General features: G+C 40.0%; 1 protein-coding gene across 2 annotated transcripts in view; it reads left to right on the forward strand.

Moving 5' to 3' along the window:
• Positions 1–1,024: 1,024 nt before the first annotated feature.
• The window catches only part of LOC120497677 (Kv channel-interacting protein 1), a 60,906-nt gene continuing 38,957 nt past the window's right edge, over positions 1,025–22,973 (forward strand). For both annotated transcript variants that reach the window (XM_039699444.1, XM_039699447.1), the window contains exon 1: positions 1,025–1,098. The gene's annotated coding sequence lies outside the window, so the exon portion shown is untranslated. The remainder of the gene's footprint in view (positions 1,099–22,973) is intronic.

The raw sequence follows: 22,973 nt of genomic DNA on the forward strand, positions 1-22,973 counted from the left end.
CAAAAACGAATAACCTCATTTTCTGAAGTCCTAGACTCTTCAGAAGTTTTGTGGATTTTGGTACCTCTTAAAGACAAGTTATTTCATTAAAACAACCGGGTTTGACCTACTACCTAATTAAGGAAAAAAAGTTCCCCTCAAAGACAACAAACAAAACTGAAAAAAATCAACTCCAATTTTCAACACCAAACAGTGCCAGCTCCTTTTAGGTTTTTGGTGGTTTCTGAAGATCTGCTTAATGTGAAAACTGCTCATGTAGGCCTTGGTTTCCCAGCCTGTAAGCATTTTGTCCCAGTTCATACATAGCAGGGGAATTTAAGGAGACAACTGTGTTTGGGATAAGGGTCAGCAGTTCCTAGCCACGTAACGTTTTTCTATTCTGTGTGTGCTGCGGGAAGCCTTGGATTCAGAGGCAAAGCCTTTCCCAGGCCTGTGGCACAAGCTCAGTCGAGCCCGGCCCGAGGGGCGGCAGCGCTGCCGGGAGGGGCGAGGTGGATCGGGGTACGGCAGGGCTGGGCTGAGCCCAGCCGGCAGCTCCGGCAGGGAGCCGGGCGGGACCCACGGCAGCGGGCCAGCGCCGCCAGCAGCGCCAAGCGCTCCCTGCCCCGCCCCAAGCCCGCTGACCTCCGGCTTCATCTGCCGCCAGCAGAGCCGGGCGGAGGTGGAAGCCAGGCCGCCAATAGGCAGTAACTCAGTGAGGAATAATTCCCATAACTCAGCCCACCTGTTCAGAGTTTATTTGCAGCTGGTTCCATTAAATCTGTTAGATATATTCTAGGTTCACAAACACCTGCGTTGCAGTGTGTCTCGATGTGTGTTCTGGGGATATATGTGTCCCTTTGTTGAATGCTAATAAATATTTGCTGAACATTTATTAATTTACTGTTAGTCTTACATTTGGGATTCTTTGACTATGCAGCACTTCTGCTTGGAAAAAAAAAAAAAAAAAGGCATTAGTATAAAGCATAGGCCCTTGTGAGGAGAGGCACTTGCCGCTGGGTGAAATCTGAGAGAGCGCTGTTGCTCGAGGGGCTGGATACCAGGTCAGAACCCTTGAATAGCATGGAGGAGCACTCGGGTTCAGTAGAGCTGTTTCAGGTATGTTTGTCTTGTTTCCTCTCAAGTAAGATCATTTATTTAGTAGTCTCTTTCTCCAGATATCTTCAGGCTAAAGATTTTTTATGTGTGGCTTTCAAAACCTATTTGGTTTTGAAGTATATTGAGTGCTTCTGAAACAGGTTTTTGTAAATTGTGTTTTCTTTATTTCTTATTTAGTAGTAAGTAGACTTTCTTGTTGTTTTAGTCTAGCAAAATTTTGAGTTTCTTGCCAACGAGTTTGTGTAGCTGCACAGGTGGATCACGCTTCCAGAGAGCAGGAGTGCTCTGGAGCGGAACTAAATGCATTGCTTGGTTTTCACTTCAGGCAAAATTCTGGTGGACAGTAGACATTACTTCAGACTAAATATTAGCAGCCTGGTCTGAGTGTACTCTGGGAGGTCAGCTTGTTCTGTTCCCAAAGAATATAGCAGGAGATAAAGGCAGGGGGATGAAGCAGTATGAACAGAGGCATAAACTTAGCTGCATGGTTGTCTTTTGTGAAAGTAAACAATAATTTGTTTAGGAAAAAAATTGTGGTAAAAATATTTTCTTTAATATTGTCTTAATATTTAGAATTCTTTGCAGTTGTAAAATTAGCTACCTATTATCTAAGACTGAGGATTTGGAGGAGAACAGAACAAGTCCTTGTCCTTGCTCTGTTTCTGTCTCTGCTCAAAATCCTTTGTGGTCCCTCTTCTCTAGATTCTCCAAACCTTGTCTTTATTACATTTCCTATCAGGTTAAACCACAGCTGCTATGGTACTGCAGCTGAAAGACAGAAAAGAGAGCCTTCATTAACAATGTTCAAATTGAACTGATTCATTTCTATTAAAATAATAGTGAAGGTGGAATGACTTGGATTTATACTTTTGCTTCATTTTCCACCTTAAATGGCTACTCCATGGCAATCAGGGAAATCTCTCTGTCAATGTGCTGAAACAGTTAAAAGCAAATTGTATGCATTTTGTTCAGCCCAACAGTCTGGATGTTTAGAAGATAAAGAAACATGAATGAACTGTGAAATGTATTAGAAAATGAAGGTTTTGATGAGAAGCTACATAAAAAATCCACCCAAACTTCCATTTTAAAATATATTACAGTATTTATTCCTGCAGAGAAGTCTTATTTTTTGAATTTCCGATGGTTGTGTGGAACACATTTTTAAAAGATATTTTAATGACAGTTCACGTCTAAACCCTCCCCTCCAACTGTGGTGGGGAAAATATTCTATTGATTTTTCCTCGCTGCAAATGTAATAACCCTTGAATATTCTAGGCCAAATGCCTTTCCAAAGTGATACAAGCTTTTGGCTCCTAGATGGTTAGTCTGAGCTGAGGAAAGCTTTTCTGCAGATGGCGTTGCAAGCTCTGCAGCAGAGTTGTTACCGAGCAAACTCATTCCTTGTTTCTTTGGAGAGTGACAAGTGCTGCTTATTGTCCAGAGATTAACAGAATGTAATTTTTCTAGCCAAGGTGCATATGACACAGAAACTGCAGGTAGAGGGACTACTGCCTATGTGTGTTTGCATGTGTCTGAAGAGCATTTGTTCTAGGAAGTGTATGAAATAAGTTATATGAGGAAATGAATTGAAATTCTGGTAAACTATATGCGAAAATCATAAAAAATTGTTCTCTTGAAGCACTGACAGAAACTGATAAAGTTCAACAGACTATCATGAATGAAAGTCACAAAATGTAAGTTGTCAAGTCTAATAGCATTCACAAGCCTACTGCCATTTAAGTATAATAGAAAATTAAAATAATTCAGCTTTCACAAACATACAGCAGAGCTCCTCTGAGTGTACTGTGGTCCATATGTGTTGTCAGAAATCCTTAATATAAACTATAACAAAAAAGAAATTAACTCCAAGACAAATGATGCAAATGGAAGCATTATTCACCCCTGACCAGGGTTGTTAAACTTTTAATCTCAATTAATGTTTTTTTTCCACTTTCATGCTTCTAATTCTCCCCCCTGTCCCACTGAGGGGGAGCAAGGGAGGAGCTTCATGGGGCTGAGCTGCTTGCTGCAGTTAAGTCACAACAGCAGTTTCATGCCAGCTTCATCAATTCCAAACTTAGCATTTTTACTTTTGTATTGTTGTGGAGCATCTGTCAGAGCACATTCAGGTTGCGAGAATGTAGTGCCTATAATTTTCTATTGTGGCTTTTAGTTGAGCTGCGAAATGCACTGCATGCATCAATACAGATGCTCATTACAATACTGGCCAGGATGGGAGCACAAAACCCATGCTTATGATCTTCACCTGGCAGAAATGCTTTCCTCTGCAACACTGGTTCCTTGATCACTGTGTGTACACTGCTGTTCCTGAGGGCTGTGATGAATGTGTGTGCACAGGGCCTGGCTTGCTACTGCTGAATGTCAGTTGATCTTGCCATGGGAACTGCTGGTCTCTGTTCCTACAGAACAGAAAAGACCTGTGATGTAGCAATGTAGTATCAGAAAAGCTGTGAAGGAAAACACAGTTTTCAGTGAAGGAAGAGGGGAAGGAAAATGCCCACATCCCATCAATGTTCAGTGCAGAGTTGGGGAGATTGATTTCAATGACCTGACAGCTGTCTTAAAATCTGTCCTGCATTTGCTTTAATGGTTTAGTAAGTATGGTTTTTTTATTAAATGGCTTCATCTGAATGAAAGTATCAAAACCTCTTCTACATATAATGTAACAGATTGCTTAGTGAATGCAGGTATAGAAGTCTCACAGGGGAAAGGTAAGTGCAGGTAGCAGCTCTGGCTGGAGATGTAACACATATGTGCTCTTTGTGCCTGCTCTGAGGATACATGAAAGACTTTTAATCTCCAGAGCTTCTACTTATGTTTTTTCTTAGCAATTCCCTCAAATGATGCAACTTTCTTTATTTAATGTACGTCTCATACAAACTTAATTAGAAGGAAAAACAAAGCTTATTCTGCTGTAGCAGTGGATGGAAGCATTCAAAAATCCCAATTCATCTATTGCCAGAAGTAACAAACAATCTGATTTCTCATTTCAGTGCCACCAAATAATTCAGCATTCAAATTAATCATAGACCCCAGGAAAAGCAGTAATTCAATTATGCATGAAATAAAGCATGGTTTCTGTTCAAACAAGCCTGCTCATTTCTAGTATATTCTGATTCAGCAAAACTTTAATATGCAATTAGCCTGCCTAGGAAGGCTGCTCACAGCAATGCATTGATGGCAAAAGTGCAGTACCTGTGTCCTCAGACCAATTTTCTTGTTTGGTTTTTCCTTTATGACTCAGATAACAAAGAACTGAAAAAGGATCATGTAGGTAATAAAGAACTGAAGCATCTAAAAGTAAAAAAGCAACTAAGTCCAACATGTGTGATTGACAGCTGGGATCTGCAGAGAGAAGCTGCAAGTTCTTGTTCCATCAGTTTGAAGCTGGAACTATGGAATTTTACCCATAAAAGCTCAAGTGCAGATCAGCTTGATGACATAAAGGGTCACAAAAGAGATCACTCAAACTGTGGCTCCAGTGCTTCATTATAGCTGCTGGGACCTAGTACTTAGTAGATGAAAGCTTTTAATTATACTTATGTCATCACACCTTGTCTCATTTGGGGTTTTGTGCCTTTCTTGTAGCAAACTGAAGTCCATTCTCATTTATTGAAGGTTTTAGCAATAGTTCTGTACAGTGTGAAGATCACTTCAAGAGTAATGAAGTTTTTTTGCACGAATAAGTGATTGTCAGGATTGATGTTTGAGCTGCTTGAGGACAAAAGTAACTTCTCTGATGTTGCTTGTGAGGTGAGTAGGCAAACTGGGAACAAAACTTCTATCTAATATCTACATATCGGGATCAGTCTTTCTTTTCTCATTTTGTCTCTCATTTATTTTTCCTTCAACAAAATCAAAACCAAACCTTTTCAACCCAATCCTATTAAGAAATCTAATTAGTGCTACAGCTTGCAGGGCACTATTATCGTGTTGACTTTTAATCATGCTACTGTGAGAATGTTTTTCCTGAGCCCTGAGTGTTACAGAATAATTAGGTTGAACATGCTGAGGCAGAAAACTTTTCTTAAAGAAGAAAAAAAGTCTTCAAAGTATTGTGTATTTACTAGTTGCTTATGAGATGTGGTAAGAAAAAAAGATAAGTGAGCTATCCAGACTGGACAGATGACCTTAATGTTGACTTATTTGTAGCAGTCCTCCATGAGTGGAACAGATTGTCTTGTGTCAGAAAGTGCAAGCTGACTAATAAAATTAGCTGAAGGACTCCAGAATTGAGCCTCCTTTGAAAAAGGACTGACCACAGTTTTCAGGGGTCTCTGGAGGTTTGTGTGATTGCTTCCTATGCCTGTGTCTTAGTTATTAAATGCTTTCTTTTAATTAAACCATAATTTGTCTGGTAAGTACCACTTTCACTTGGTTTTTAATTAGGGAAAAAATTGTGCTGTGCATTGCTGAGCATTCAGAGGATACCAAGTCAAGAATAAAGAATTGTACAAACAGAATGTCAAACCTTGTGAGTGTTCCTTCATCCACCCCTTCCCCAGACCTCATTTCTACAGCTGGATTTTGCTGTAGTTGTCATGGCTATAATATCTATTAACACTGCTGGCATGAAAAAAGTACCAAAATTTTCATCTTAAGTCCCCTGTAGAATAGGAGTTGGGAAGACTAGAATGGATGGGAGAGGCGGGAGGATGGGGGAAAATTCTGGAAAAATCCTGTCTTCAAGAGTCACCCTGCCTTGCAGAGTAGAGCCTGAGGAATGCAAGGGCTGTCCTGGCCCTGCTGTTTCTGCTGTCACTGTGACTGAGTGTCCTGAGCCTGGGGAGGGAGGAGCTGCCTTGCAGAATGGATATTTTTACTTTTGAACATTTTAAGTGTATATTTTATCCCACAACAGTTCCTTTTTGTAAGACAATAGAAGTGATTCCCTTTCAAGGGGTAGAGAATAGAATTAATATATTGTATCACCAGCAACTTGGGACAGATTCCCTTAGAGTGATGGACTCATCAGGCAGAATCAGAGCCTGCCAGAAGCCTGTGCTTGTCTCCTCAGTCTCTCAACAGAAGCAAAAGGAGAGAAAGCCACTTTTGCCCTTACAGTTCACTTCTACCATCCAAACTGCCTGGATTTAGCCACAAATTTTAGTTTTTATTTATGCTACAAATGCTGGGGGCAGGAAAGGTGGGGCAGCAAAAACCACTTGTATACAAGGCTTGGGGATCTAAATTTGAGGCTGGGGGAGGTGAGAAAACCTTGGTGCTTTGGCAAAATTTGTTGCTGTGAAGTACTAATTTTCTGACTTTTTTTTTTGTTATTTCTGCTGCCCTTTTCAGTAAGGGGTCTCTTCCCAGCCCCAAAATTCTGCTCTGGGCTTTTGTTGTAGATAATAAAAAGTTGGTGGAGGGTTTTTTAGTCAGCTGAAAGAGCACCATGCCAATTTTCAGAAAACCGTTGTCATTACATGATTATATAAACTGTGTAGCTTTTCTGCTATTTTTTGAAGTTTCATTCTCTTACTGAATTACTACAGTGACACTTAATCTTGTGTAAGCCAAGGCCTTTTTGTTTAATATTATTACAAGTCGTTAAACCAAAGTATATATAGATAAATTCAGTATAAAACAGTGAACAAGTTCTTTGAATTGTGAGTTATGAGAGTGTGTTTGAGAGATTTACATTGTTTTTTGTTTTCAAGTGTGACTTGGAAAATGGATAAATATGAAGACATCAAGCTGTTTGACTCCAATTTGTTTAGAATTATTTATGTGCACTTCCCATACCACTGCATCAAACTGTCTTATGAAGTAGAAGGCAGGACTACTTGATTTCAAAAAACTTCCGTGACCTTTCCAGAGTATTTATGAGCCGAAATAACGAGTGTCATTGTGCAGGGTAACTCATGAGGTACTGAAGTCAGTAGAAGGTTGCTTGTTGACTTGAGCACATTATAGATCCAATACTGGAACAGGTTGATTTGATGGGTTGTGGAGTCTGCCATGGAAATAGCCTGACTCTAAACTACTCTGCTGTAGTTTTCCCAGCTCTGAACAGTGCTTTCTATCATCTTCCTAACATCAGCTGGTCTCTGATATTCTGTAAGAAAAAAAGATGTTAGTGCCTCAATCATACGCTAAAAGTATGAGGATATGAAATTGCAAAATTAAGTATTTAACAGAAGAAAGAAAACTTAAAGTGAATGTTATATTTTTCTTGGAATAAATCAGGCTTTTCTGATATAGTCTGATGAAATAAGAAGTGTAAGGATGACTTCACGATTGTTCTAGCAGGGGGCAAAGGAAGTTTGCAAACTTCTGTTATTCTGTGTGCTGCTTATAATGGCGAATGAGATTTGCCCTCTCTGCACGTGATTAGTTTCCTTTGGACATGTAGTAGAGATAGACATCCTGATTTCAATTGTCCTTGTTCATGATAGATTAAATGTTGGCTCTCTCATTACCAGATAATAACTTGGATTTACCATCTGTGAAATAAGACAGTCTTACTCCAGTTGTCACTGGCTGGGGGAGCTCTTTTCTGTCTGCTTTCACAGCTGGATGTAGTCCATGTTCTTGCTGATAATACCAGCAAAGACATCAAGCACAGAAATATCCTGGCTCAGACTTTGCTGGGTAGTGAGGTGCTTTGCAAAACTTACCAGTGCCATCTTCAACAACATGGAAGATTTATGTTTACTGCTGTAAAACTTCTAAAGTCAGACATAAGCTGAAGTGTAGGTGTGTGTTATGATCCCCTCAGAGTTGGGCTTCTGTGGGCAGAGGCTCTCATATGACAGTGTTTGCAGCAGGTCTGTGACTTCTGGGCCATCTGGCTTCAGTTGGAAATTCCCAATATTTATTCCCTGTGTGCAGAGGTAGTAAGATGCAATTATCTTCTTAAAGAAGGTGACTTCTATGGTCCCCCAGAAGTATGAGGGGAAAGGGTGTTAATATGCTGTTGAAAATACCCTGCACAGGAATCAGCCTTCAGCCATGCAGCCTTCCACTCCAGCTTACTACTCATGGGGAAAAAAAGGCTAAATTCAAATATTTTTCCTGAGCCTGGTGAGCCTGGGTTTGTTCCCTCTCACATGAAGTTATGCATAAAAAAGTCTGCAATCTGCACTGGAATCTGGGCAGGTTTAGGGGAGGTAGAGGATTTCTAGACAAGCAAAACTGCGTTGCCTGAATCACTGGAATTATTTTATTTTTAAGATTCGCTGTCCTTCTCTCTCTCATGTCAAGCACAAATTAGTCCTTCAGAGAGTAATTTGGAAACAATGACTGTGTGACAAGAAGGTACAATGTGAAATGCATGGTACTTTTGTTTTCAGTTAATTAGAAACTTGAGATCTCTCATTACTAATAAAGCTTCAGGTTTCTGTTCTTTGAAGCAGACAAATTTCTAATCAGGCATAATTACTGAGAAGAGTTCCTTGGCTGGATCCATTAAGTTACCCTCCTCTTTTGGTTTTTTTCCCCCCTCTCCTTTTCCTCATGTCTTGGACTGAAGGCAGTAAAATATATAGCAAACCTCCAATAATTACCTGAATGGCAGATATTTAATAGCTTTATAATGTGTCTGAGTGAAGTTTATTAAATCTGCTGTACTAAGCTTTTCAGCTGCAGCTGTTTTATTCTCTGTCTACATAGAACTTTAAAAAATTTTCTGCGCAAAAGAAGCATTACTTTCCAAGTACATGCTAATTACTTGTCCATTTGTATTGATGTTGGACATAATTTGTGAAAAATTCTTACATAGTGCCTGCCCTTGAATGTTTTTCTGGGTAGACCACAAAAGGCAAATGCCTCCTTATTGTTACAGACTGCCTTTCCCTGTGTCACTTTAAAATTTACTGCTTTCTCCTGAGAAGTGAAAAATTATGCATTTCAAGCATTTTCCATGGGGACCTTACTTATTTCCTGAGCAGCCTGAAGTTTGTTCTCCTCATGTCCAGAGCTGAGGTTTTTCTGGCACTTTTCCTCCTGTCACCAGAGGTTTTAAACTTGATGGCTCTGTGCTTGCCATGGCCAAGTCAGCCCCAGTCTCTACTCTGCTCACAATCCACTCTGTTGACAAGGAGGGCATCTTTCCCAGTCGGCTCCCTTAGGACCTGTTCCATAAAGTTGTCTTCCAGGTTTTTTAGCAATCTTCTGGCCCAGATTATACCAGCTCTGTGATGTTCTCAGTTAATTTCTGGAAAGTAAGTCAGAATGGCTTTGTGGATGTTTGCTTGGGTAAAAGTAAAGGGTCTCAAGAGCTACCTATAAGGTTTAATGAGCTGCAGTCCGTTGTGACTTGCTCAGTGTTGAGTCCAAGTGTGATCATTGTTCAGCAGAATTTCAAATGGGCTTATGAAAATTACTCCTTGAAATGAAATCCTGATGGGAGAACCTGCTGCTGGCCTGTGCTCTGTTTTCCTGTTTGCCTGGTGTCACCTGCAGGGGGAACAGAATTGCTTGTGATGGGTACTGCAGATTTAGAAAAAAAGTACCTGGTGTTAGGCTATACTCCTCTATGTGTGGAGGTATTTGCGTTTAGATAAATGCTTTAGATCCATCCTCGGTCTTGAGCTGCTTATTAAGGCTATTTTTAACTTTGTCTTTGAAATGCATTTTCCCTCAGGGGTGGTTCAGTCAATTGACACATTTCTTGAAACAAAGGCGGGCATCTCTAGGTAGAATTAAGCAATAAGCAACATAGGTTCGGCTGGCACATGTGACATGGATAAACTGGCTTTTATCTGATGATTCTCTTCTTGTTAGTCTTGATTTATCACTCAGTTTTCATTTTTCCTTCTTTCTTTTGTCTTGTTTTTTTCTCCCTTTGTGTATTCTTCTGACTTGTGTTCTGAGGCTGACTAAAGGGTAAGACTACTCAACAACGAGCAAGGAATAGTGAATTTTCAAATCATTGATTTTGAACAAAAGGAAAATAGACTTTAGTAAAGAAGTAACTGAAAACAGTATAAAACAGTATTGTAATTAGGAAAAAAAAATGAAGGCAAAGGTGTTTATGAACCCAAACCTGAATAATTTTAACTTAGGGGGTTCAGAAAGAAGGCAGAGTACCAAACTAAGCGGCTTCAAAAACTCAGGAAACCTAACCTCTGTCCCTAGCTTTCTTTCAAGGTTCTGGGAAACATTATTTTGCTTCCTTTAATTTTTTTCTTACTAGAATTTTCTTTGTCAAATAGTCCAAAACTGTAGGTAAAGGTTCTATAATAGTAGTAGTAATTATCTCCTGTGTGGTGTTTACCTAACATGAATTTCTACCAAAACAATTTTCCCATTTGCTTTCTTTTGCTGCTATTTACTTATTACAAAGGTTGTGTGACACTTTCTCCCCTTTCTTAATAATTTGGTACATTTTATTCTGCTGTGCAATTTAAACCTCATTTAAGCAATGTACCGTATAAACCATATCATCCAGAATTGGAAAAATTATCTGCAGACACACTATAAAAGTGCAGTTCTCAGGACTTAGTTCCATTTTCATTACAGCTGTGGAGACCTTTGCTTCTCAAGAAATAATCCAATACTGTAAGAAGCCCCATTTGCAGTGCCAATTCTTCAAACAGCTAGTGAATATTTCCTGCTGATCACATAGATGTTAAAGCAGGTTTTATGGCTTGACTTATAAGCAGAAACTGAAGCAAAACCAGCTTATGATTTCTTTTCCCTTCTTTAATCCTAAGAAGGAAAGGAGGCAGAGAGGTGAACTGATAACTTAGAAAAAAAATTGCTGTGAAAGGGAATTTAGCACTCTTTCTCTGTAAGTGGTTTTCAGGCAGAACTGAAGAGCTGCTATTCTTACACTCCTTGAATACATCAGGCTTGAGCTATACATCATATTTGAGCTAAGACCCAGGAACAGGCAAATAAAAAGGTGTGACTGAAGGGTTCCTGTAACTGCCCTTTGCCTTCACTGATTTTTGCTATGTATTGAGCACATGTTCTGTTGGTAAAGCAGGGTCTTAAAGGAGCTTTCTAAGATAGCTCCAAATAGTACATCCTGAATATTTTGATACACAAGGCTTACTCTGCATAGAGATTTATGCTGCCAAGCCTTGCATTGATCTGAGCCAGTTCATCACTAGTTTAATGTTCGGACTACTACTTAAAATTACCCATCTTCTGTATAATGGCAGCTGGCTCTGGGCAAACCTGTCAGAAGCTGAGTCCCTCCAGCTTTCATTGGCTGTGCAACATGGGTCAGCTCTGGAGTGTGCTTGAGACTGCACCAGATGTGTCTTCCTGAGTTTTACCTCTCCCACCTTTTTCTGCAATTACAATTAGCTGGAAAGCAGAGGCTAGGAGGAGAAGTTAATGAAATGAGAACATGCAACTTCTAATGACTTATCTCTAAGATAATTGGTTAATTACAGAAACTTGTTAATTCCCCAGTACTGGAACTACCTTCCCCTGATGGCATTTTTGGTAAATTATTTCTTTATTAAAATGGAAATGTTGGTATGTGGCTTTCCTAAGTCACAGCAAACCCACAAGATAATGTGCCTAGCAGCTGATGTCTTACTGGGCACCATTACATAAAGGGGACCCCAGCCTGGGGCCTCTCTGGAATGCAGTCTGCTGAAAACGTATTTATTTCCTATCTGCTGGCAGAGTAGACCAGAACTATTTTTCAAGGAACCTATTTTAAAATTATGCCAATGAGACCCGGGGAAGGGATCTAGTGTGATCCCAAATGACCTCCTGGAAGGCAAGTGTCCTTGTCAGCATGTGAGGAAATTGGCAGCGAGTTGCTGAGCTCTGAGAGGCTGAAATTTATATGAAGAGGTTGTTAATATTTTGTGACATATAGTTATTTCCTAGAGCTAAGGCTTACACCAATACTAGTTCTTGTTTCATGGCTTCAGTTTGCTCTGTTGTGTTTCACACTGAACTTTGCTCAGTGAGTGCTCTATGCTGTAACTTCCCAGTGTTGCACAGCACTGAGCACACTGCTGGGAGAGCCCTCTGAGGCAGCACTGTTACCTGCCTGGGAGAGGGGAGCAAAGCCACAGCTCAGGGCAGGTGGGCCCCTGAACACACTAGGCCATTCTCGTGTCTGTGACTTGGCTGTGATTTCATAACTTCTCCCTGCACAGCAACTAGGTTTCTGAAGGCTTGGGCTCACATACATCTTTCCTCTCTTTTTGTGACAGCCTGCAGCATGTTAGGAACAAGAAAGGGCTGTCACCAACCACCTTTAGTTATTGCTTCACACAAGTAACAGCATTTGTGTGAGTCACCTAGCAGTAATTGAGGAGTATTGTACCAGTGGTGACAAAAAAAACCTCAGCCAGGCAAGAATAATGGCAAAAAAAGGACAATTCCAGTATCTAAGTGGTGTTGACTTAGATATGCCCAAGAGAAAAGTAAAGGTGATAGAAATAAATAAAGAAATAAAGCTGACCAGCAAAGCCAAACTATTAGGTGTTTTATGGATAGTCAGGCAAAATACAGGTGTGCAAAAAAGGACTTCCCATACCTCCAATGCAGGTCATAAATTGCCAGCTTTGTGTGTTTGCAACCACCAGCCCCCAGCAAGTCACAGTGTGGCTGTGTGGCCCTGGTGATTCATTTGTGTGTGTCCAATACAGAGTGTGGTGAGTTGATTCTGCTTCACTGCTGTGTGGATATGCAGGTGGGACTCTGCATCCTTTCCCTGCAGCACACTAAGAAAGAACTGGATTGGAGAAATTGGTCTCATGAAGGCTCCAGCTCAGCCTTTGCAATTTCATCATGATCCAAGGTGCAGTTTTACTTTCAAGTACAGCTGCAGTTTAAGATTTGTCAGCTTAGCTTTTCTTAGCACAAAACAAAAGCTTGTCAGCTTTGTGGCACAGTTAATTCCCCTGTTGCAGTACTTTGGAGTTATAGCAGAGACTGAAGCAAAGTCAACTATCTGTGCGGTTAACATCACCGTAAACAGTAATAACCAGAACCCTCAGTTGACATTTAAAGTTGTTGTATGGCATTTCCTAGTCTGTGTGCTGTCTAATACCCCCTCCGAGCACAATTACTGTATAAACTGTACAGAATGTATTGAATAAATATGCCAACTTCACCTTCTCCTTCTAGAGTTGTAACAGTGAAACTTTAGTAGGTATGTTAATTGAGAAGATGCTATTTCATTCTTAACAGACTCTCATAAGCACTCTTCTGTGGTTCAGGAAGATATATATGTATATATAGTACACTGGAAAATAGTTTACACCCAGGTCTGAAGAAATATAAATATTAATGCTTACTGATGGTTATATCCCAACAACAGGCTGCCTGCTTGGTATCCAGGAGAAACACACAGGAATTGAATTTTTCTGTGGCTTAGCACAGAAAATCGCAGCTTTGCAACCTGGGCAACATACTGGAAAATTCCTTCCTGTTTAGATCAGTTATTTTAGCAGAATCCGTGCCAGTTTGCCCATGTGTGAAATCAAGTGGTTTTCCACTTTGCTGTTTTGATGATATTGGAGCTAGCAGCTGAAACAGGATTAGTGCACTTTGTGGAACTGGATGATTTCAGAGGCTTGCAAATAGTTTTCAGGCTCACAAAGGTTCACATATTCACAAATATTTTTATGTACTTTTTCCAAAAAAAACCCTCCCATAATCATGATGTATGAGATTTTCATGATTCCTTAAGATTCAGATGCACTTTTCTTCTAATCTAAAAGCAATCCCTCTTGCAAGCAGCCCATACAGCTGAAATGCTCAAAGTAGGCAGAAAGAAACTAATGCTGCCAGCTGAGCCTCTGTTCCAGCCTGGTTGTAGGCAATAGTCAGTCTGTAAAGGCCACCCCTGACAGTCAAGTGTTGTACCAAGCAGTGAGAATGGTGGGCAACAAATATGGTGTTTTCCCAGCATAGTTCATCCAGCTTCCCTTAAGCAAACTAAACATTTATATAGTAGCTTGAATGCTTGCATTTACATCACCCAAGTGCTATCGTTCTCTCTAAGAAGCCTAAACTGACAGAACAATTTCATTTATTTGCCGCAAAATGTAAAGATTTTTTTGCCTGCCTTAATTTCCCATATGTAAGCCTGCATGCTTTTCTTCTGCAGGGAAGCATCCTTCAGTTCCCAAGGCCCAATGAAAATGAGATCTTGCTCAGTAGTTTGTTATCGAGTAGAGTGGTTTGGATGTGTGCCATCTTTTTTTCTGTCTAGAAACAGCAGAGGTATATCTAGAGAGAGATCTCTAGAATTCATATCAATATTTTTGCTCAAAACATACCTGGAAGGTAATCCTAATAGAAACCCAAGTGTATTGTAGTACATGTTTTCCTGATGACTAGCAAGAGTTAATAGTAATTAGCTACTTGCTGTGAATGTAAAATGCTTAAGGATAGAGAAATCTCAAGCCAAGGATTCTTCAATGTACTGAAGAGTGTTTCGTGTTTGTCATGGTTTGACCCTGGCACAATGCCAGGGCCCTCATGAAGGGTATATTTCCAAAAGGGTTGCTGTGAGATGTGACCCGGGAACAGAACAAAGCAGGCTTCCATTCGGGGATGGAGGGAAAAACACAACACTTTATTTACTACAAATCTAGAAAGGAACACATACCAAGCTAAGAATGAAAACCTTCCAGATACTTTCCTCCTCCCCCTCCCTTTTCTTCACAGATTCACCACCCCTCAAATTATCAACCCTCAAATCCATCAGGGAGAGAGGAGTCCCCCCTTGCCTTTTACATTAACAATACTGTTATCTACAATACCTCCGGACATAATTTGGCGTCATTGCTGGATTTTGGGTTTTTTGTTTGCCTGAAAGCACTCTGAACAGAAAAAGTACTGACAAGTGAAATACCCTTTTATTTCATCTAAGTGTATTGCCCTCCAGGCCTGAGCAGGGATGTATTTGAGCAGCAGCAACATATGCACTGATGCATCCATAGATATGTAGTTTAATGATGGCAATTAAGCTTTGCACTTTTTTCATGAGAATGTAACTTGCAATTAATTAATAAGCTGTAGTTTAATTAAATTGCAGGGAGAATAGGGAAAGTAATGTCCTCTGTCATATTCTTTTCCATTAGTTAGGATGTGTTCCAATCAGCAAATTGACAGGAATGTTTAAGTAGAGGCAAAGGTTTATTAAAATTTCCAATTAATAGTATAGACCATTGTGAAAATATCTAGTTAATTGAGATGGACATATTTGACCAAATTTTCATTAAAAATGCTCTTTGGGTAGTCCATTGTAGTGTCCTGGAGAACAGTGGTCTTCCTGTACTTGAACTGATTGAAATTTAGGTTGATAGGGAACTGCTCCAACACTTTTCACAATGGGATTTGGCCTTTCATCTCTGTACTTTACATGCTGTGTATTTGATTTTCATCAAGAAATGTCATAGTAAAACTGATAATGCTCATCACATGGTTGTTTACATATGGACACCCAGGGGAAACTACTTGGCTCATGCTGCCAGGGTCAGGAGTGTGCTGCTGTAGAGCAGCTGTTCTGGAGAGCTCTGGGGTAGGAGTCTCTGAAATTGCTGGTATTCTGCAGACAGTGGCAGAAGCACTCCAGTCCTGTGCTCCTAAGATGTACTGAACTCTGTCCTTAATTCTGGAACCTGGTTTTATCCCATTCAGCGCAGGGATTAGCCTAAGAGGTGTATAATTCCTTCAAAGGGTGAGCGCCTCTGCAATAAAATCCAAAATTTTTCATGCAGATGAATGTTTCTCCTATCAAGGCTCTCAAATGTCTTACTTTTTTTGGAAATATGTTGGGGTTTGAGTTTTGCATGTTGAAGGCCTTTGAAGAAATTCACCTACACACAAAGCTATACTTGTGATACCATCTTAGCCATGGAACTGTGATTCAAGAGGACTGTGGAATACTTGGAGAGTATTCTGCCTGCTCAAGTGTGCATGATAACATGCTTGGTCATGGAATATTTTTAGATACATACAAGACACATGAAGGAGGTTTATTATCTGAGGCTGCTGCTTAGCTTTAACATCCTAAGCATAGTTTCTGTCATGCGCTCTTCATGTGCTTTGTTTCCATGAAAGTCAGCCTACCTGTGTCATGTCAATGAAGCTGAATTTCACTAGTGGTGCCACTAGAGGAGCAGTCAAACTCTAACTCATAAACCAGGGACAGTCTGGTTATCTGTGAGAGCTGACCCCTCTACTCAGTACAGGTTACATGGAGCTGCTGCCATAACCTTATAGAGGGAGCACTGCTGGCAAAAGCAAAAACCAACCCTCTTTCCAGACAGCCCTGTAAAAGTTCTCCTACGCTCTGTGTGCTTAGAACTACAGCATAAACTGGCATTTCAGCTTTTGCTGCCTGTGTTTCACAAACTACTTTAGAAAGTTTGACTTCAGACATTAGCTTTATAAATGGATGTTTTTGTTTGCTGAGAGTTTTGCTGCTTGGTACAGATTTCAAAAATTTTTGGGATGGTGTAATTTGAGGCTATGATGTATCTAAAATAATGTGGTACTACTTCATAATTCACTGTGATGTATCTAAAATATTGTTAGTTTCATACAGATTCATAATTCTTTCATTAATTTATTCCTCTCATCTCCTAGTAGTTGTGGCACTATCTAGTATAATTATGCAAATAACTAAGTAAATTAAAACTTCTGAGTTGGGTCTAGAACAGGAATACAAATTACAGATGATAAAATAAAAACCTAAGAGCAACTATTGCATAGACGGTAAAATGAAGATGAAATGCCAGCAGAGTCAACAAAATTATTTAAAGGCAATTCCTCATACAACAGTTCAGTAAGTGAAACAAATATAGGCTTATTTAGAATATTGTATACATGTATTCATTGCTTGAGATCACTTAAAAATAAGAAATCTAGAACAGCAGGAAAAATGGTGAGAAAACCATTGAGAAAAACCTGGTGAGTTTAATGTAACACACAAAGAAACAGTGTCTTCAAGTGGAGTGTTTTTCAGTGCTTAGGCCTGTTGTTACTAAGAAAAATGTATGAGATGACCTTTACTGGGCAATATTTTTTATAGTTCTTATGCAAAAATGAGGGCATAATTTAGTATGTCACTAGAGTGCAAGTTAAAAATGCACTAAGCAAAGTGATTCTTTAGTTTGCCTCTTAAAAATAAAGAGAGATGGGTAAATAAGGGGGATATCTTGTTTGGAGACCACCAGAGCTGTGATGAGTCCACTGCAGCCTGAATTGATAGCAGAGGCTTTGAGCTTTGTGCCTCTTAACTGCTTCCAGAGCCTGACAGTGATTGCCAGTGCAAGGGAGGGGTCACATCTCCTCTTGCTTGTGGCAGAAATCCAGTCAGCAAAAAACTGCCCCTCCAAAACACATCTGTCTCCTGGTTATTTGTGGTGTTTGGCAGCTTCTTTTGGCTACTTGTCAGTCATCAGTGATGCTGGTGAGGTATGCTCACCTCTGATACAGGTTCTGGGGGAAATGCTTAGCTGGGTGTGAAGCTCAGCACAGATTGGCTGCATGGACTCATGCAGTGGCATTTTCCCTTTTTGGGGAATGAGCCGCCGGAAGAATTGAAACATCAAGTTTTTTATTTTTGAGAAGTGTCTTGTTGTACATAGTCCCATCCCAGTCCCTCACAGATCTGTTCTTCCCATTTCATGCCCTTATGCATTATTCCTTGTTTCAGCCTTGAAATACCTTATGTTTCTTCTTAACTTTTCACTTTCTCTGCCCTACTCCTCTTTTCCTCGCAGCATATGTCCTCCTCAGCTTTCACTGGCTGCTTAAAAGTAGGACAATGAGAAGTGTCCTGCAGCCTTTCCCTGTCTCATCTCCTAGCAGAGCTGAGGTCATTAAGTGATTGCTAGCAGTCCATCCAGCCTCAGCAACAGCCTAAAGGACAGTAAGTTTGGTGCTGGAGAACTTCCTTGGGTCCATCCTGAGAGCAGACACTGCATTTCTGCAAGTCTGAGAGTGATGTGTGATCTCAGAGGAGGCTGCTGGGTTTGCTCCTGTGGTTTGTGTACTTGGGTTGGTTTACAAATAAAAATTTAGAGAAACAGGTGAAAACTAGAAGGGAAAAGTTAACTAGACCTTGTCAAGGATATTTAACAGTTGTGAGAGGTTCTTATTACTTTTTCATCAATTATATATTGCCCCTATTGCAGTTTCAGACTCTGCATGTGAACTGTGGCTCAGGTTAGTCCTTCAAGGTTCCTTGGTTTCTTTGTTAGTTGCTGTTCTTCTCATGACCTGGGTGTGCATTGCTAGCACTCACTCAGCTTTTGCCAGTATGAGCTCCAGGGTAAAGCAAGCCCTCACTCCAAAGTGGGATGTGCTTGTCTGTGCTGCCAACTCTTCTGGAAAAAGTCAGGAATGATAGATTAGATTTCTGGAACCTTTCAGAGCTATTCCTGTGTGTTGTGAAGTTGACATAAATTGTGCCAACAGGCTCACAGAAGGCTGGGAATCACTGGCTTGAGACAGTCCTCTGAAACGTGGGTCCTCCTGCTACTCCTCATGGGTCCATGGGTCCTTGGATCCCCCAACCACCTACCATTGTCAGCAAGCAGGGAGATTCTGATAGCACAAAGATAGCAGCACCTTCACATGCATCAGAAGAACTGAACTAAGGGGGGAATGTTGAAGGAATTATAGGTGGTTTTGTTATAGCAGAAAAATTGATATTATGTCAGGACAAGTGTTCATCTGCAAGTTATTTCCCTATGTTCACACAGCAAGGAAATGGCAGCTGAAGAACTGATTTCTTTATTCCCAGCTCCCTGGGTAGCACCAATAGAAAAGTATCCCAATTTCTGTGTTATCCAAACTAACTAAGGAGATATTTGTGGTTCCTCTATCCTTATACTGAATGTACCTCTACTGACAAAAATAATAAGTAGCAATTAGCCAGGACTATAAAAAAATTATTCTAGCTGGTGGATAACTGCTGGGAAATACCAATGTAATATGAAATCCAGTTAATTTGCAGGCAGAGGGGTCAGGCTGGAATTGTAGTGGTGCAAATGGGCAGGGACCTGAGCTCATTGGCACTGAATGGCTGTGGAGACTTTTTGGACTTGCTCTAAATCATCACTTATTTAAACACCAAACTTCTAAATTTACTCACAGCTTTGGTTTGTTTTTTGGGGTGGTTTTTTGTTTTGTTTTGGTTTTTTTTTTTGTGTTTTTTTGGGGGGGGGTTTTGTTTTGTTTTTGGTTTTTTGGGGTTTTTTTGTTTGTTTGTTGGTTTGTTTGTTTTTTTTTGTTTTGGGGTTTTTTTCCAATTGTAGTCAGTAGTTATCAATAAGTGGTTTTCTCATCACACAATTTGCAGATGACACAAATTCTTTGGGGCTAGTGAGATCCAGAGAAATCTGAGAAATATAGATGGGTGTGAACAGGACAAAGAAATGACTGGTGACCAAGGCAAGCTGATAAAAATCCTTCCATTTAAGCAGTAAATATCATTGCTTGGGACTAGGTAAGTCAAAGTCAGTCACAAGAAAGGCCTAGTTTTCATTTTGGTTTGAATAATGTTAAATCAAATCAGCAACAAAACCAGCTAACTTTATATACACACAAAATAACTCATTGGATATATATGTATGGAATAGTAAATTCATACTCTTGATGCTGCCGTGCTGTGAAAGCCGCTTCTAAGACATGATGCTGCTTCTAAACCAAATCCCAGGTGGACAGGCTTCAGAAATCTGAAGTGGAAATAGGTTTATGGACAGCAGCCGTGTGAGAAGACTGTTCAGGACTTCTGAGTGTCAGAAGATAGGTAAACAGAGCTGTTCTGGGGGTGTAGGAAATAATGTACTCTACAAGAAGAATCATTCAGATGTTATTCTTTATCATAAAATAACAGCAAAGGAATAGTTCATCAAAATTACAAAAATCTAATATTTAGAGTTTTAAACCAGGCAAATCACAGAGTACCACCAAGTTTTCTTAAAGGTATTGTAATGAGAACATGTCATGCTGCATTTGTATCATGCAAAATGAGGAGACAAATCCTCCTCTTCATAAATGGAAATCTGTTCCAAATAGCTTGGTCATTGGAGAAGCTTCTGCTGAGAGGAATATTATTCTCCATTTTGCTGTGAATGTTTCACCTGTTTGATGCATTATTTCCCTCCAATCACTTTTAAGAGCTGATTATAGATTACACAAATAATTTATATGATTCATCATAGTAATTCTTTTATTACCAAAAAAGACTTTTCATTGCATGTTATTTTGATTGATCTTTATGAAGTTCCCACTTACATTCTCAGAGTGCACATGTTGTGCATACCTTTTCTACAGCTAATTGAGGCATTCAACTCCTTTTGCTGCATATGAGAGATGTGTACAGTAGGCATTAGCAGGAACATCTATCTCTATTATCAGAACATCTGGTATTTTAACATCAGGCATTTTACATCCTCGTTATTTAAAATTTGGTAAAAACAAAGCTTACTGCTTCATTGGTGAGCTTAACATTGTCTGTATATAACTAGAAAAATGTTCTTCCAGCTGCTCTTCTGCAAAATCTGTTGATCAGTGTCTACAGTAGAAAACCAGGCAGTTTAGTTTGTGCAGATCATTCCACATGTGATTCTAGGTAAAATCATAGTCGCTTGAGCTGTCTACCCTGTCTAAGGATGACGGCATGTATTTTGCAGGAGATCAGAAATGTTTGGGAGGCATTAATCCAAAACCTGAATATGCAGCATGGTTTTTAGATTGCAGAGCAGAGTTCTGTAGAAATGAAAAAAAAAAAAAAAAAGTCACACACAATATTTATTTGGCATTGGTTTGGGTTGTTCCTCTGCTTCAGAAGTGACTGAAATAAAATATCTAATAATATCTTGATTAATATTTCTGCCTCTTTTTAGGAGTTGATGATCCTCTATTTCTCTGCAGATTTCTACTGGAAAACTAATCTCGATAGCATTCCTTTGGTTTAGATCACAGAACCAATCTCTCTCATTAGCTCTAAACTACAGTAAAGAATGAGTGTGACTGTAGGGAATAGGCCCAGCTGTTGAGGAAAGCTCTATCCCTTACTGAAATTAGTTCTTATTATGGGGAAAACCCATGAGTATTTGGGTCCATAGGATTTGTCTGCCATGACACATCTGTAGTCAGTTCTTCAGTCACTCATGATTATTTGAATGCTTAAGGAACACCAGAAAGCTGGTTTGGGTTAATCATAAACCATAACAGTAGGTCAGTATGTGGCTTCCAAGCTAGATGGTTGGATGGATGGGGGGGACTTGGTGCTCTGCATGTCAGACAACAGCATTTTGAATTAAAAGTTAGCACAGCATGATCCTGATATGTGCCCAACATGAGGAATCCCTGTTCTTGTGGCACAAACAAGCAGGTGAACAATGCACCAAGTGACAATTTTGAGTAGTTTTGGGAAGTGGGACAGAAAAAGCAGCATCCAGGAGGAACTGCCAGCATCAGGGTAATCCTAAAGCAGCCTGAAGGTCCTGAATGGGAAAATTCTCACTCAACATTCCCTCCAAGCTTGTTTGAAAACTGACTCAACCTCAGAAAAATAATTATTTGGCCTTGATAGCATTGGATATATTGTTAAATGAATTCTGAGCTTCTGGCATGCATGAATGCTGGCTCGCTTCAAGCTGTGAGCACATGAGGAAACAAAACTGCATGTTCTTTTGGAGCAGCTTGTATCAGGAACGCCTAACGCATCAAACACGTTGGACTTGGCATAAATTACAGTAACAGAAACAATGCAACTCACACTTTGCTGTGTCCTTCCCCCCTTCTCTTGCTGAGGTGCTGCTGCAGGGCTTTTGGAACTCCAAAGTTAAGATTTTATGGTGAGAGAACCATAGAATTGCAAGACACCTTTGGGGAGCCAGGTGCTTTGAGTTTCATTACTCATTATAGCATAATTTTTTTAGATTCCCTTTGTTGTTTTTTTTTTTAGTGGTAATGGGATGCAGCATGTTTGTGCATTGCTGGGAAGAACCTTTGTGACTAAATGTGTCTGTAAGTAAACAAAGTGTCTGGGAACAGGTGTGTGAAGTGGGCTGTGATTTTGTGTGCTCTTTAGGATCTGTCAACTTCAGGAGTCTGAGAAAACAGTGTAAAGCCCACCAGACAGCCAGTAAATCTGACAAACATCCTTTCCATATACAGGAAATAATCTAGCTATTTTTGTGGTCATTATTCCTGCCCAAACCTCATGTGATGGAGGGCATTTTTTGTTTATTTCAGGGTTTAGTGTAGTAGCAGTTTGGTTTTTTAATTGAAACAAAACGTGGTAAGCCAAGGAATTATCTAAATGTTTTGAGGTCTGCTTATCATGTTACTCTTTCAAATTCTTCTCTCTATCTGGGAGAAATTTGACAGTACTGTGATTTCAGATCCTTGATGGTTTTAAAGCTGGGTGTGGTAATCTGGGAGGTATGAAATTTGATGTGGCATTACAGCCAGGAGAATGAAAAACTAATGTGGCAACTGCTACAGAGCACTAAAAAGTCCTTTGGTCTAAAGTATTCATCAGGAGAAGTGGCTTTGATATGATGCTACTGAGCTCTGGGAAGGTGGATGCCCATGTCAGAGAACTCTCATAACATATTTGCTAGTGTGTACTCCTTCTTGGCCACCTGCATATAGAAATAAAGCTCAAATTCAATTAAACTGCTCATTGCTTGTTGACTTGATCACTCAAGTGTATGTGAGTAGTCTGCAACTCCACCCTGGCCTCGCCATGAGAATCTCTTAGCAATCCAAGTGCACTATTAAGTTACTATGATACACAAAATCCTGTTGAGATTCTGCACCTGATGTTGGTGTTCACCAGCTGTTTAAGGCAGAGTCATCACCAGGAAAGGCTGTGGACTAGTGTTGTGGGTGAAAGGCAGCCTGCCCTGCTCACTGGGAACTGCAGGAAAAGGGAGCTACTGATTGCCTGGACT

The sequence above is a fragment of the Passer montanus genome, unplaced genomic scaffold (genome assembly GCF_014805655.1).
Source record: "Passer montanus isolate IOZ18808 unplaced genomic scaffold, ASM1480565v1 scaffold133, whole genome shotgun sequence".
Classification (NCBI taxonomy): domain Eukaryota; kingdom Metazoa; phylum Chordata; class Aves; order Passeriformes; family Passeridae; genus Passer; species Passer montanus.